The sequence below is a fragment of the Urocitellus parryii genome, chromosome 9 (genome assembly GCF_045843805.1).
Source record: "Urocitellus parryii isolate mUroPar1 chromosome 9, mUroPar1.hap1, whole genome shotgun sequence".
In the NCBI taxonomy this organism is placed as follows: Eukaryota; Metazoa; Chordata; class Mammalia; order Rodentia; family Sciuridae; genus Urocitellus; species Urocitellus parryii.
The window spans coordinates 128,915,225-128,932,091 of NC_135539.1; the positions used below are offsets into that span (position 1 = coordinate 128,915,225).

General features: G+C 37.1%; 1 pseudogene; it reads left to right on the plus strand.

The window, feature by feature from the left end:
- The first annotated feature begins 16,063 nt into the window (after positions 1 to 16,063).
- LOC113185679 (large ribosomal subunit protein eL42-like) lies at positions 16,064 to 16,384 on the plus strand (annotated as a pseudogene).
- The last annotated feature ends 483 nt before the right edge of the window (positions 16,385 to 16,867 follow it).

Sequence of the window (16,867 nt, forward strand, 5' to 3'; positions counted from 1 at the left end):
GGAGGCTTCCTCCCATTATTGAAGTGGAGGGCTCTCTTTCCCCTTGATTCCTTGGCACCACTAGGGAATAAATTGCCTAAGCTCAAGCAATTAGATGCTTTTCTTGAGATCCCCACTTTTAAGTGATAGCTGCTGGACAATTAATCTTAAGTGCCAACATAAGTGGACTAAGGGATGCTCAGATAGCCGGTAGAACATTATTTCTGAACGTGTCTTTGAGGGTGTTTCTGGAAGAAATAAACTCTTGAATCGTTAAACCAAGATGGCCCGTGTGAGTGTTATCTAGTGGAGGGCCCCAGTAGAACAAAAAGGAACAGAGGATGGCTTCTTTGCTTCTTGACCTAGGACATCATCTTCTCCTGCCATTAGACATAAGAGCTCCTGGTTTTAGAGACTTGGGACATTGGGATTTGCACCAGCAGTCTCTGTGTTTGGGGGCCCTTGGTCTCAGACTAGGAGTTACACCATCTGCTCTCCTGGTCTTCAGGTATTCAACCCAGAGCTGAGTTACACCACTAGTTTTTCTGTTTAGCCAATATGCACATGGGTATTTGGAGACTTCATCTACATAATCATGTGACCCAATTCCATAATAAATTCTTTATCTACCTATCTATGTATCTAGCTACCTACCTACCTACCTTTCCATACATCCATTTATACATCCTATTGGTTCTCTTTTACAGGGGAATCTTTTCTATTATAAGCCACAATGACAAAGACAATGATTGAAGGTCATTCATCCAGATAGGAGGATTGTGCTGTCCTCCTGAAGGCACTAATTCCACCTATATGACAGTGGCTATGCTTCCTGTTCATTAGTTTGTTCACAGTCACCCACTGGTCACTAAGAAAATGCTAATAAAATAACGAGACACCACTTCACACTCAATAGGACGACTCCAATCAAAATGAGAGACAACAGCAAGTGTCAGCAGAGATGAGCCAAGACTGGTGCCTTCATACACTGGGGTTGGTTACGTAAAATGATGTAGTCAGTCTGGAAAACAGTTTGGCAGTTCTTCAAAGTGTTAAACCTAGAATAAGCATATGATCTAGCAATTGTACTTCTATGCCATGAGCCCAAGAGAAAGAAAAACCTGTATGTGTATCATAAGGCTTTTACACAAGCATTCATAGCAGCATTATTTATAACAGCAAAAAAAAAAAAAAATGAAAACAACCCAAATGCTCATCAACTGATATGTTGATAAATAAAATGTGCTGTATCGTTGCAATGGAATATTCTTTGGCAATAAAAATTGAAGTGCTGATACATGTACAATATGATGAAGCTTGAAAATATTATGTTAAAAGAAAGCACCCTGTCACAAAAGACCACATAATGTGTGTGATTGCATTTCTATAAAAAGTCCAGAATAAGTGAATCCATAAAAACAGAATTAGATCAGTAGTCGCCAGAGGTTGGGGAAAGGGCGGAAATGAAGAATGACTGCTAATCGGTATGGGGTAGATGTTTGGAATGTTCTAGGCAGTCGTAATGGTTGCACATTTTAAAAAATTTAATAAGAACCACCACAGAGTACACTTTCAAGGAATGGATTTTATAGTGCAAGAATTATATCCCAAGAAAACCATTATAAAAATTAAATGCAAAACAAGTACAAAGCTAATAATGTGTACAAAATGCAGGCGTGGATGAACTGGAGAGAGCAGCAGAGCAGGTGAAACCTCATGGGGGAGATGTGAGTGACCTGTCTCTCACCAGCCTTCTGTCAACACACTCAGAGGGAGTTCCATCAGGCTTCCACTGCCCAGAGACATAAATATTAAAGAGAAAGTATTGAATTTGGTTTTCAATGGAAAACATGTCCCAGAACACTCAAGCATACAAATTCCATGAGATTAAGCTTCAGGCAAATTCAATCTCCACTGCCAGATGGCTAATAAGGGTCATTAGTGTGGTTGAGCTACACCTGAGTTTATTCAATGACGTATATATATTTTTTTCCTCTTCAGACTCAAAAGTACAAGAATTGCCAGAAGTCAAGAACCCCTAAAACAATCATTCTCACAGGCTGTTGAATGAGTGGATGTTAGAATCCCCTTCACTTATCTGGTTGTCCAGTGGGTAACCAAAATAATCCAGGTCTCCAGGTGTTTGCTCACGTACTCAAAACCAAAACAGTCTCCAACGGCACCAGAAAGACAGGAAATGCCGCCTGAAAACTATTGGGAATAAGAATCTCCCTAATTAATGTCTATATCTAGAAATTCGATGAAATTTGTGATTCTTTTCATCCTCTCCATTAGAATATACCTGTGTAAAATGAAAAAAAATAAAGTTTTAGACTGTAACCCATAGGGTTCATATGCACTATTACTGTAGGGCACAGTTTCTAAGGCAGTGCTTGTTAATTATTAGTACTACTTGGTCAATCACTTACAATGGGCAAATAATATGGAAAGCATAATGCAGACAAACACAATAAGTTACTAAAGTGTGATTTTTGTTGTATCCTAGGAAACCAAAACATCGCAAATCACCATGTGTGCCACTGAATCAAAGGGAAAGTGACGAGAATGGATTGTTGTAAAAAAAACAAACGACAACATCCTTCACCACGGATTATATATAAGTTTTATGACATCAAAATTTCTGGCAGAAGAATATCATGTCAAAGAATTATTTGAGCCAGGCACGGTGGTGCACACCTGAAATCCCAGAGGCTCGAGAGGCTGAGGCAGAAGGACTGTGAGTTCAAAGCCAGCCTCAGCAAAATCGAGGTGCTAAGTAACTCAGAGAGACCCTCTAAATAAAATACAAAATAGGGCTAGGGATGTGGCTCAGTGGTTGAGTGTCCCTGAGTTCAATCCCTGGTACCATCCCCTCTCCAAAAAAAAAAAAAAAAAAAGATTTCTTTGAAAACACACACACACACACACACACACACACACACAGTAACCTGTGGACTAGGAAGAAATGTGTCTTAGCAATACAGACTCAGTGGGTGATCCTTGAAAAACATTAGGAAATCATATTTTGCAATATCGTAGAAGTTTTCTGAGTCAGAGCTATACAGACAGACCAGCATAATCAGAAAGCAACATGTAAAAGAATGGACCATGTTCACGCCTCCAGTGACTTCCTGAGGTGGCCTCGATTATATTGGCCTCCATTATGGGGCACCGGCTGCTCTCTGCTCTGCACAAATCCTCTGCTGGATGAGAAGAGTGGAAAAACCTAAGGTCCAGAAGTGTTTGGAGTGGGGAGCATAGAAGGAAGACTTTGTGACAGTTTGCCTGCCAAGGAGGATATCTAAAGAAAAAACAATGGTCTTGAATTATTCATGTTAATTTTCCATTAATATTTGCTTTGTGCCATTAAATGTTTTTCATCCAGGTCTGTTTTACTCCAGTGAATTAATAAGATCTTAAGGGTACAATATCTACAGTTTCAACAAACGGATAAACTCACAGAACTCACAACGTATAAAAATACAAAATTTTCACAGCCCCATGAAACCCCTTTATGCCTCTTCTACTCGACTCAGACTTCTTCTCCAGAGGTAACTTTGCACCAGTGTTTCCATTCCATGACTTTTAAAATTAATATAATAAATTAACTTTTTCCATTCCATGACTTCATATAAATATGCATTTTAATGTCAAGATTCTTTTACTTTGTACAATGTCTTATGTATTTATAACTTATTTATTTTTATACTGAGTATTAATCATTCCATTTTTGTTCATTCATTCTTTTGTTGATGGCAAACTGGGTTGTTTCCAGGTTTGGACTATTATAAATAAAGCTGCTGGTAATGTTCTTGTACAAATTTGTATGGACAGACATTTTTATTGCTCTTGAATAAAAACCCAAGAAGGGATTTTCTGGGTCATGAGGTGGATATGTATTTAAGTTTTTCAAAACCCTCCAGTTAAAAAAAAAAATGATAGAACCATTTTACATTTCCACCAGGAATGTCTGAGTTTTATTTGCTTTACACCTTTGTCAACATTTTTATTGCAAACATTTTTTTTTATTTTGCTTTTTTCATCTTAACCTTCACAATGTCTATGTAGTAATGTCACATGACAGTTTTAATTTGTAGTTTTCTAACAATTAAGGACATTGAACATGTACATTGGCTATTCAGCTTTCTTCAAATATCGCTTCAAGTCTTTAATGCACATTTTTACTAAATTGGTGGTCTTTTTATTATTGAAATGCAGAAATTTGTGTATTCTTTTTTTTCAATCATAATATTATTTGTTTTTTTTTTATTTGCATTTTCTTTTTTTTTTATTTTTTTTATTGGTTAATTTGTGTATTCTTATACTAGTCCTTTTTTTTTTTTTCAGATGTATGTGTTGGAAAGGTTTTTCTTCCAGTCTATGCCTATGTATTCATTTTTTTTAGTAATACCTCTTGATGAACAGAAGATATCATTTTTGCTATTCAATTTTTCATTCTTTTTTTTTTATAAGTTTAGTTTTATGTCTGTATCATCTCTAAAAAATATTTTCCCAGAAAAAAAAATCTTGCAATAGTATTCTCCTATGTTTTCTTTTAGAAGCTTCATAGTTTTGGGCTTTTACATTTATGACTATAATTTATCTCAAATTAATATTTGCAAGCCAGGAGGGGAGGCACATGCCTGTAATCCCAGTGGCTCAGGGATTACAGTGTAATCCCTCCTGCTGAGACAGGAGGATGGTGAGTTCAAAGCCATCCTCAGCAAAATCAAGGTGCTAAGCAACTCAGTGAGATTGTGTATCTTAAAAAATACAAAATAGGGCTGGGGATGTGGCTCAGTGGCCATAGTGCCCTGAGTCAAAAGTAAATAAATAAATAAATAGTACTTGCATATGACTTGTAGTAGAATTCAAAGTCCCTTTATTTTTTCCATATAGATAGGCACTGGTTCTAGCACCATTTATTTTTTAAAATCTTTATTTGAATTTCCATATAAATTTTATTTATCCTGCCAACTTCTACTTTCAAAAAGTCTACTAAGATTATAGTCTGGCATGGTAGTGCAGGCCTGTAATCCCAGCAGTTTGGGAGGCTGAGACAGGAGAATCTCTGAGTTCAAAGCTAGCCTCAGCAATGGCGAGGCGCTAAGCAACTTATTAAGACCCTGTCTCTAAATAAAATACAAAATAGGGTTGGGGATGTGGTTCAGTGGTAGAGTTCAATCCCCAGTGCCAAAAATAAAAAAGTCTACTAAGATTATGATTATAGAGAATCTATAGAGAAATTTAAGGATTTGGGGGCAATTGAACATCTTAACAATATTGACTCTTACAATTCATGAACATGGTATCTCTCTTCAAACATTAAATTGCTCTTTAATTTCATCAATATTTTATATGTTTATGTATAAACTTTATACAACTCATTAAATTTATCCCACCTAATATATGTTTTTGGATGTAAATGATACTTTTAATCTTATTTTTTTAATTTTGGGAATATAGCAATACAATTTATTTTGGCTTTGATCTAAAATGTGGCCAAATCCACTTGTTAAATCTAGTATCTTTTATATAGCTCATTTGGGAATTTCTACCTGTACAACTATGTCATCTACAAATAAAGGAAAATTTATCATTTATTTTTGATCTGTATGTATTTTTATTGTGAAATTGCACTCGATAGGGCCTCCAGTACAATATAAGTTTTTATAAGTTTGAGTAAAACTTATAAAGGTGGACGTCCTTCAAGAGAATGAGAAGCCACACCTATGGAAAAAATATGTGCAAAAGACTTATCTTAAGAAGGACTGTTTTCTAAAATATAGAAAGAACTCTAAAAATGCAATAATAAAGAAATGAACAAGTCAATTAAGAAATCAGCAAAATACCAAAGAAATACACAAATAGTAAATGAGCTTATGGGAAATGCTCCACATAGTGTTATGCTCGAATTCGGGACCAGAGACCAAGATCGAAGAAAGCAGCAAAGAGTGTTTATTGCGAGCTACCTTGGTCCTCCGTGCGCACACATAGCTGCTGGTGACACTGAGAGGCCCCGAGCCCAGGGTTTGCAGCAGTTTTATACACTCTTTGGAGAAGGCAGGGACCCCCGCATACATCATAGCATCTCTTAGCAAATCATCACACACCGCGGGAAAATCAAATAACAACTCTAAAACATGATTAGCACATTCACTGGCGGGAGCAAGTTGAGTAAGGGTGATTGGTTACTACAAGAAGGGGATTCATTTGAACTGATTGGTTTAAGCCAAGAGGGGTGTTTGTGCTGAACTACATGGTTTCCCAACACCATAAACTACTGGGAGGGTCATCTGGCATCCCAGGTATTTTTCATGCTGATTGGTGGCTGCTAGGGGATTGCATGGGTCCCCACCTAGCCTGACTGAGTCACACCTGGTGCAGCAGATCTCTCTTGTTATTTGTAGATAAACAACTTAGCAGAGTGGGAATGTGCCTAAGAGTGCTCTGTGGGTCTTTCCAAGGACAAAGGTCATGTCCCTTCCTTGGACAGGGTTTGATCTGAGGTAGAGGCTGGTTTTTCAATAGAGCATTAGAAAAATACAAATTAAGAGAACAATGAAATACCAATACATGTCACATGTCGCGACCTGCACAGCTAAACCCTAGAAAGACACAAAAACACTTAGAAAGCTGGAACTTGGTGAGACTTGGTGTCTGATGAAAGAGCAGTGACCCAGAGTTAGCTCAATATGTTTATTATATAGGGTCTCAATTCAGAAAATTAAAACTATAGGGGCATGGTTCCTTGTGCACTAAAAAGTTACAGAGCTAGAAACATTTTTGTAGCTATTCTACTGTTTCAGTGCTAAGAACATCCTGTCATTATCCTGCTGCACCCAGGAAGCCCATTGTCCAGAGTTTTTGCAAAGCAGACAGGCTTGACGGTTACAGTTCTTGCAAGATATGTGGTTATCTTGTTAAGCTCAGAATTCTCTGACTCCTACAGCTGTGGTCTGAACTCAGGGTTAAGACTGTTATTGTTATGTATCTTTGTACAGAACTTCCTCAGGCAGGGCTTTACCATAGCTCCTGGGCAATTTCACCCTGCATCTTTGCACAAAAAGTTCCCAGGGCAAGGCTCAGCCATAGCTCCAAGGCAGTCAAAGATCAAGGTTGAAGTCACTGCTCTGCACACCTATTAGAATGGGCAAAATCCAAAATACCAACTGTGAGAAGGATGTCAGGAATGCAAAATGGTACAGCCACTTGGGAGGACAGCTGTGAAACAATGTGAAGGAAATGCAAATGAATATTGTTAAGTGAGAAAAGCCAGTTGGAAAAAGCTATACATTGTATATTTTCAACATGTACTGTAAGGGGGGGTCCGGCGGAACGTCGGAGGGAGAGACCATACACAAGAGACTTACTCCATGCAATTGGCAAAAGGGGATTTATTGGGGATCCATTCCAGCGCGCTGGGACTCTGTGCCCACTCAAGAAGGGAGCGCAGCTCAGAGCCCCGAGCAGAGGTTCAAACAGAGCTTAAGTACACTTTTTGGGGAGGGCGGGAGGCTTTGCATACATCAGAACAAATCATCATGAGGCGCGGGGAAATTGAACAACAACTCAGAGATGTGATTGGCATAATCATTGGCGGGCGAGGGTGATTGGTCATTCGTAAGCGGGTTACACATTCAAACTGATTGGTTTGGGCCCTGTGAGGAACTGCACAGGGCCCTAGGCTAAACGGCCAGTAGGGCGTTGTTTTTAACTATCTCAGGAATCTGGGTGTAACAGAGGAACTTAATAATACCTAATCTTTTACATTCAAGCTATCCAGCTTAGAAACTTTACCCTTTCAGTACCATTCTAGAAAAAGCAAAAATCTGGAGACTTTATGGCTACTGTGGGTTAAGAGGATGAATAGGGAGAAAACAAGGATTTTAAGATAAGTGAAGCTATTCTGTGTGATAATTTGATGATGCATACATGGCATTACACTGGTTAAAATGCATTGAATGTATACCAAGAGTGACCTCTGATATAAATTATGGATTGATAATGATGTGTCAATCAATGTGAATTCACCAACTATAACATATACCAATCTGTGCTGAGGTTTTAATAATGGTAGAGGGTTTTCATGTTGAGGGACTAGAGTATATGGGAATCTCTACAGCTTGCATTCAAGTTTGCTGTGAACCTAAAATGACTTTTAAAAATGAAACATACTGCCAGGTATGGTGGCACACACCTGTAATTCCAGAGGCTCAGGAGGCTGAGGCAGGAGGATTGGAAGTTCAAGTACTTAGGGAGGTCTTAAGCATCTGAGACCCTGTCTCAAAAAAATAAAAAAGGCTGGAGATGTGGGCTCAGTGATGAAGCAACCCTGGATTCAATCCTCAGTAGCAAAAAAAAAAAAAAATAAAATAAAAATAAAAAGGGGGAAAAAAGAAAGAAAGAAAAAAACCTACTTTAAAAACACATGGACATCCATGCCTACTCCTTATCTTTAAAGAAGAGCATTCAATATTTCACCATTAAAAATAAAAGCAGCTCTATAATTTTTGTACTTGGCTTTTCATTAGACTAATAACCTTTTTCTTTGGTCTTATTTTGCAGAATAAGAACTTTTTATCATGAATTGGAGTTGGATTATGACAAATACTTTTTCTGTATGTATCAACTATCATATAACTTTTCTATTTAAATTATCAAGCAAATCACATTATTTGATTTTCATATTAAATTAGCAGGGCATTCTACTTTTCCAATATTGCTATATTTGATTTTCTTTTATTTTTAAACTATTTTTGTGTGTTTGTTTATGATGAATATTAATTTGTAAATTTTCTTTTCTTATAATGTATTCAACTAATTGGTATCAGGGTTATTCAGACTTCATGAGATTAGCTGGGAAATATTATTTTTATCCTTGATTTTAGTTGTTAGTATTTTACAAACAAATCAACCTTCTTTTTTTAATATTTTTTTTTAAAGAGAGAGTGAGGGGAGAGAGAGAGAGAGAGAGAGAGAGAGAGAGAGAGAGAGAGAGAGAGAGAGAGAATTTTAATATTTATTTTTTAGTTCTCGGCAGACACAACATCTTTGTTGGTATGTGGTGCTGAGGATCGAACCCGGGCCGCACGCATGCCACACGGGCACGCTACCACTTGAGCCACATCCCCAGCCCCAAATCAACCTACTTTTGTAACCAAGCACTCCAGTCCTGGGTGGTGGTAATGGGCATCTGAGCTATAAGAATGAACAGTCTTGCCACGTGTATTTAAAACAATATTTTTCTCTTTCCTTCAGGTTGTGTGTATATGTCTTTCATGTTTAGTTTAATTTCTAAACTCTTCTACATGTGTAAAAGTAATCACAGTGACATATACACATGCACACATACACACACACACACACACATGTGCATACACACATATACACACACTAAGAGCTTAGCCTCGGAAACTTACTCCCTGTGGGATAATAAAGGTCACCATTTGTTTAGTTTTAACTATCTTCTTCCTGGAAAGTATTTTAATTATATTTGCCCTAAGGGCATATTAAAGTCACTCAGAAAAATACTTGTCACTGATTAAAATGATTCTCTCAAACTCTTAGGGTTTACACACATTAGAAATTAACATTGCACCTTGGTACGGTGGTGCAGGCCTGTAATTATAGCTACTGGAGGATTGGTGTTCAAGGTCAGTCAGGGCAACATAGGCAGACCCCATTTCAGAAAAAAAATAATGAATCAATTAACATTGTATTGAAACTTATTGTTAATGTTGGCATGTCTACTCAATTGAATCTCGAATGAAACTATTATTTAAAGAAATAAAAGCAACCACAGAAACTAAATATATAACCATCTATTTATTTATTTGTACCAGGGATCACAGGTGCTTAACCACTGAGCCACATGCCCAGCCATTTTTAGTTTTCATTTGAGACAGGTTCTCACTAAGTTGCTTAGGGCCTTGCTAGATAGCTGAGGCTGACCTTGAACTTACAATCCTCTTTCCTCTGCCTCCCAAGTTGCAGTGATTACAGGCCTGAGCTATTTAAATAGGAATTTTCAAAGCACCTCATCTCAGAGAGGAACTTCCTTAGCCAAATTCACCTAGTTAGTAAGTTGCAGAACTGAGATTAAAACTCAGAAATTCCAGTTTTAAATCAGTACTCTTTCCTGTGCAATATTTCCCTATTTTGAATTATTTAGGAAGTGTTTAAAGCTTTCAGTGGCTGGAAGACTTTGTCTACAAGATGCTGCATTTTCCAGTATTGTACCTACCTTGGCATGTTGTGCACCTATTCTCCTAATCTGCTGTGCAAATACTGCCTATGTTTCTCACAGTACCTAAGAATTCATATAAAGACCTAGTAACTAATATTATATATCAACACCATCACTGGCAAACTAGAATGCATTTATAATACAAAGGATACTGTTGTTAATACTAGAGAACACGTGCATGATACAAAGAAAAATATTCAATAGAAATATGGATTCTATTCTATTCTATCTATTCTATTCTATCTATTCATGAGAATTTTTCTGGAGAAAATAGACAAATCATTAATAATCACATGATTAGAAACTTTATTTTCACGAGTAATAAAAATAATACAAATTTTAAAACTATGTTATGTATTTTTATCTTCAGTTTGAAAAAGTGTTAAAAGAATTACTAGTGAAATGATGAGGGCATATTTATGGAATTGTGACTTTAAGCAAAGTTTGATGCAACTTTCCTAAAAAGAAATTTGTAAAATACAGAAAAAAATTGGAAGTTGTATAAATCATTGACTTGAAAATCCTACTTCTAAGAATCTAATAACCTAAGATAAAAATGAGAGATGTTCATTCACATACCCATGTACTCGCACAAACCAGAATGATGTGAACAAAGATGAGAAATAGTCTATATACATGCATATAGAGAGATAGACTAATATATATATTAATATATATCTGACTAAATATGTTATCATAAAGTTATATGATGAAAAGTAATACCAACATGTCTGTGATGTATTGTTTTATTTGTATAATGATGGATTGGATTGGATGCTATTTGTTCAGAACATTCATATCTATACTTATATACTTATGAGATTAGCCTGTGAATTTCCTTTCACTTTTTGATGAGGTGAAGATTTTTAGGAATATGTCCATCTCATCTAAATGTTCAAGTTCTACAAAATATCTTATTTGTTTAAAATGTTCTCAGCATCTTTTCATTTTTAAATTTGGTATTTGTAAACTCCTCTCTCTCTTTCTTTTTCTTTCTTTTCGGTACCAGGGATTGAACTAAGGGGTGCTTAACCACTGAGCTACATCCCCAGTCCCTTTTATTTTCTACTTTGAGACAGGGTCTCACTAAGTTGCTTAGGGCCTCACTAATTTGCTGAAGCTAGCCTCAAATTGCAATCCTCCTGCTTCAGCCTTCTGAGACGCTGGGATTACAAGCATGCATCATGCCTGGCTCAGTTTCACTTTATTATTAAAATTTCTATATTCTTACTCATTTACTTGTTGCTTCTTGGCTCTATCAATTACTAAAAGAAATATTTTAAAATATTCTTACTCATTTGCTTGTAGCTTCTTGGCTCTATCAATTACTAAAAGAGATTTTTTTAAATCTATCACTATGGCTGTGGGTTTTTCTTTCTCCTTTCACTGCTTGTTTTATCTATTTTGAGTTCATAATTTTACTTGTACACAAATTAAACAGTGTGAGGGCTGGGGATGTGGCTCAAGCGGTAGCGCGCTCGCCTGGCATGCGTGCGGCCCGGGTTCGATCCTCAGCACCACATACCAACAAAGGTGTTGTGTCCGTCGAGAACTAAAAAATAAATATTAAAAATTCTCTCTCTCTCTCCCTCCTCTCTCACTCTCTCTTTAAAAAAAAAAAACAGTGTGAAATTGCCCACATAAATTAAACCAGGATATTCATTATACATATAATAAAATGAAATATTAAAATCTCTATAATATTTTTACTTAATATCCTATCTGGCATGATATTTGTATAGCTATGAGCTTTATTTTGATTACTATTTGCATCATATAAAAGTGATTAGAAAAATTTGTAAGATATGTACTTAAAAGCTATTTAGTTTATTTTAAAATGACTTTTGAAATATTGAGAGAAGTATAATTAAGCTTTATAGAACGAGGTCTACAATCCGTTAATGTACAAATAGATTACCAAATACAATAAATTCCCCATGTGTGTGGGAAGTGGGTGAGTGTGTGTACATGTGTGTATGCTCACAGGGAGTGTGTGCCTTAGCATAAAAACATACACCCAGCTGTTTTCGGTAGTTAGTCCTAGGTAGTGGAATGTTAGTGACTATTATTTATTTCATTTTGTATCTCTGTACTTTCTAATTTTCTAAAATGAGATTCTATTTTTTGTTTTAAAAGCAGATTTTTTAAAAATTAAAGGAAGTGGAACAATGTGAAATTCATAGAGAAATCTTTTTAATTTTTTTTCTGGACAGAAAGGAGCATGGACTTCAGCAACAGTAATGTGTTTGGTGTCTTTAATAAGAACAGTTTCATCCAGGTGCAGTGGCACACACCTGTAATCCCAGCAGCTAGGGAGATTGAAGCAGGTGGACCATGAATTCAAAGCCAGCCTCAGCAACTAGCAAAACCCTGTCTCAAAAAAAAAAAAAAAAAAAAAAAAAAAAATATATATATATATATATGAAAAGGAAGTGCTGGGGATTTGGCTCAGAGTTTTAGTACCCCTGGGTTCAATTCCTGGGTACCCATCCCCTCCAAGAAAGAACAGTTTCAGAATAAGTCCTGAGCTAAGGTCAGATCATAATGGATTCAGAGTAGGAGAAAAAAAAAAATTTTTTTTAATTGACTGTGAAGAACAAAAGAGAGATATGAATGATATGTAAGCAAAATTGCAGAGTTGATCTTCATTTTGTGTAGATTTTGAGAAATGTCACATTTACAGATGAAAGGCAAAAGAGAAGATGAAAACAGAAAGACCAGTTTACTAATCAGGAAAGAGGGAGCCCTTGAGGTCATGGACAGTGGGCTGCCTTTATAAAAAGCAGAGACTGGTCAGAAAAAGATAAGAGTTGCATTCTCCAAGTTTTTTTTTCAGTGCTAGTAAGACCAGGTACTCTGTTTGCAAGGAACTTATTAAAAGACAACTTATTGCTTGCTTGTTTTTCTTCAAAACAGAGTCTCCCAAAAGGCAAGGACCTGTTACAGGAATCAGAGAATCTAGGCTGTATTTTGTGTTCTTATCTGAATAATTGTAACATTCCAGTTGCCTTTTAAATTAGTCTCAAGATCACTAACGATAAAATCTAAGATTATAAAAAGGCTGGAGGTGGAGATCAGTGGTAGTGCAGGTCCTTGGGTTTGATTCCTGGCACTGCAAAAAAAAATAGATCACAAAGATATCTTTGAAAGATGAAGTGGGAATGCTTTCTTTCAGTCCACCCTAAAATGAAAATGGACAGTAACCGCTAAATCCTCATTCCAAGAATTCTCTTTAGATTTACACCCAGGGACACCCATTTAAAATTTTATATTTATAATATCTAGTTGATTTGGGGGGTGAAGATACCGGCAATTGAACTGAGGGGCACTCAACCCCTGAGCCCCATCCCCAGCCCTATATTTAGAGACAGGGTCTCACTGAGTTGCTTAGCGCCTCACTTTCACTGAGGCTGGCTTTGAACTAGCCTGCCTCAGCCTTGTCTCATTTAAGTATTTAGTTCATTTTTAGTGTATTTTTGTATATGGAGTATGAGAGGAGGGTCTAACTTTATTCTTATTTAAAAATAAGTTGCTGTGGCATGGGAGCAAGGGCTATGTTCAAAGCACAAAGTGAACCACGATCACAACTTTTGTGTCAGTTCTCTAATAAAATCACAATGTAAGTAACATTTTTCAGTTTATAAGACAGTTATAAAATACACAGTCACTGGGCTGGGGATGTGGCTCAAGCGGTAGCACGCTCACCTGGCATGCAAAGATGTTGTGTCCGACGAGAACTAAAAAATAAATATTAAAAAAAATTCTCTCTCTCTCTCTCCTCTCTCACTCTCTCTTTAAAAAAAAATACACAGTCACTTTTTCTGTACTAAAACACAGTAAGAAAAAAATATTTTTTTTTAAAAATGTGCAAAACAAGATGAACACATGCACACACATTGAAGCAGAGATCCTCTTAACCCGCAAGAACAACAGATCAGCTCTCTCACACCTCTCCATGTCAAGTGAGGTCGCTCAAGCTGCTATAAGTGAAAGATCTCCAATGCTCTTTCAGAGGCCTTGCAGAGCAAACTGGCTTCCCCATAAGCTCTCTGGGACCAGATGCCTGGTCATGGCAGAGTGGATAAGGCAGGTAGAAAGACCCTGTGCGAAAGACCCAGCGATGTAAGAAGAGCTTCCCTTCTGCCCAGTCAGCCCCGGTTTGAAAGAGGATCTAAAAAGTGACCAGGACTTCGAGAGAAGAATCAAGTCTTTTTTTTTTTTTTTTTTTTTTTTAAATATTTATTTTTTAGTTCTCGGCGGACACAACATCTTTGTTGGTATGTGGTGCTGAGGATCGAACCTGGGCCACTCTCATGCCAGGCGGGCGAGCTACTGCTTGAGCCACATCCCCAGCCTAGAATCAAGTCTTAATATAAAGATTTATTCTTGGCTTTGGTTCTCTAAAGATGAAATATTTTCTTCCTCTTTCCCAAATGTGCTGTGAAAATATTTCCTCTTTTCCAAATGAATTGTCTAAATGTTTTCCCTAGAATTTTGATTTCAAATTTGCTTATATTCTCAATAAAAATTTTCAACCTCTATGCTTTCTCTAGATATTGAATGATGTAATGAAGGGTTTTAAAGTAAGGCAGATCTTGTGTATGGAGTCTATATTACTCCCTGCAACACTCAAATAATTCTAACAATAGTTACATCTTTTGTTCATTTTTAAGTTTGGTTAGCAACTACTGTCTTCCTGTGTGTGTTATAGCAAACAAGCTCATGGTATGCTTTCTATCCTTGTCTTATTCCTGGTCTCAGATGAGGAATTCCACTTGTCTGTTATGCTATTGTGGTCTTTCTTTGGGGTTCACATCCAAAAAATCATTGCCCAGACCAATATCATAAAGCTTTTCCCCTATGTTTTCCTCTAGTAGTTTTACAAATTCGGGTCTCATTTAAGTCTTTAATTCATTTTTAGTGTATTTTTGTATATGACGTATAAGAGGAGGGTCTAACTTTATTCTACACGTGACTATCCGGTTTTCCCAGCACCATTTATTGGTCCTTTCCACAACGGACAAGGATGTCTACATCCCCACTAATATTAAGAATAGTACTGGAAATTCTATCCAGGACAATTAAGTCAAGGAAAGAAAAAAGAGACATCCAAATTAGAATAGAAGGAATTAAATTGTTTCTATTTAGCAACCACACAAAATTATATGTAGGAAACCCAAAAGAACCCCACCAAAGAACTGTTAGAATTAACAAATGAATTCAGTAAAAAATTGCAGGATAAAAAAATCAACACAAAGCTGGGATGTGGCTCAGAGGTAGAGCACTCGCCTACCATGTGTGAGGCACTGGGTTCGATCCTTAGCACCACATAAAAATAAAATAAAGATATCGGGTCCACCTATAACTAAAAAATAAATATTAAAAAAAACAACACATAAAAGTAAGTAACATTGAAGATATGGAAGGAGAATGTTCTTTCTGAAAGATAAAGGATACACTAGTCAGATCCAACATAAGAACTCACAGCTAGGGATGGTTAATAAAATGGCATAATGTTGGCAGTCACTCACTGACGTGTTGAATATGTATTGGGGACTCAATCTGCCTAGTTGTATAAGCTGTCCAGTTATGATCTATGAGAGATAACAAGAGGGTGGAAAATTACCTCTAGACAGGGAAGGGAGGGAAAGGGAGGGAGAAGGGGAATAGCAAGGATGGTGGAAGGAGATGCTCATCATTATACAAAATACATGTATGAAGATGTGAATTTGGTGTCAACATACCTTATATACAAACAGAGATTTGATAAATTGTGGTATAAAGGTGTATCAAGAATGAAAAACCAGCTTTGCCGATAACGCTGCGGCCGGAAACATGGTGAACGTTCCTAAGACCCGCCTGACGTTCTGTAAGAAATGTGGCAAACACCAACCCCATAAAGTGACAGTACAAGAAGGGCAAGGATTCTCTGTATGCACAGGGAAAGTGGAGGTATGACAGGAAACAGAGTGGCTATGGTGGGCAGACCAAGCCAATTTTCAGGAAAAAAAGGCTAAAACTACAAAGAAGATTGTGCTGAGGGTTGAGTGTGTTGAGCCTAACTGCAGATCTAAAAGAATGTTGGCTATTAAGAGATGCAAGCATTTTGAACTGGGAGGAGATAAGAAGAGAAAGGGCCAAGTGATCCAGTTCTAAGCTTCATCATTTGTTTTATTATGAAGATAATAAAATGTTGAGGTTATCTTCGCTTAAAAAAAGAGAATGAAAAACCAGCCTGTACCTCAGAGCAAAGCCTGTCCAAGGAAGGGACATGACCTTTGTCCTTGGAAAGACCCACAGAGCACTCCTAGGCACATTCCCACCCTGCTAAGTTGTTCATCTACAAATAACAGGAGAGATCTGCTGCACCAGGTGTCCCTGACTCAGTCAGGCTAGGTGGGGACCCATAACAATCCTCTAGCAGCCATCAATCAGCATGAGATAGGGAAATACCTGGGATGCCAGATGACCCTCCAGTAGTTTATGGTGGTTGATAACGTGTTGGGAAACCATGTAGTTCAGCACCAACACCCCTCTTGGCTTAAACCAATCAGTTCAAATGAATCCCCCTCTTGTACTAACCAATCACCCCTACCCAACTTGTTCCCGCCAGTGAATGTGCTAATCATGTTTTAGAGT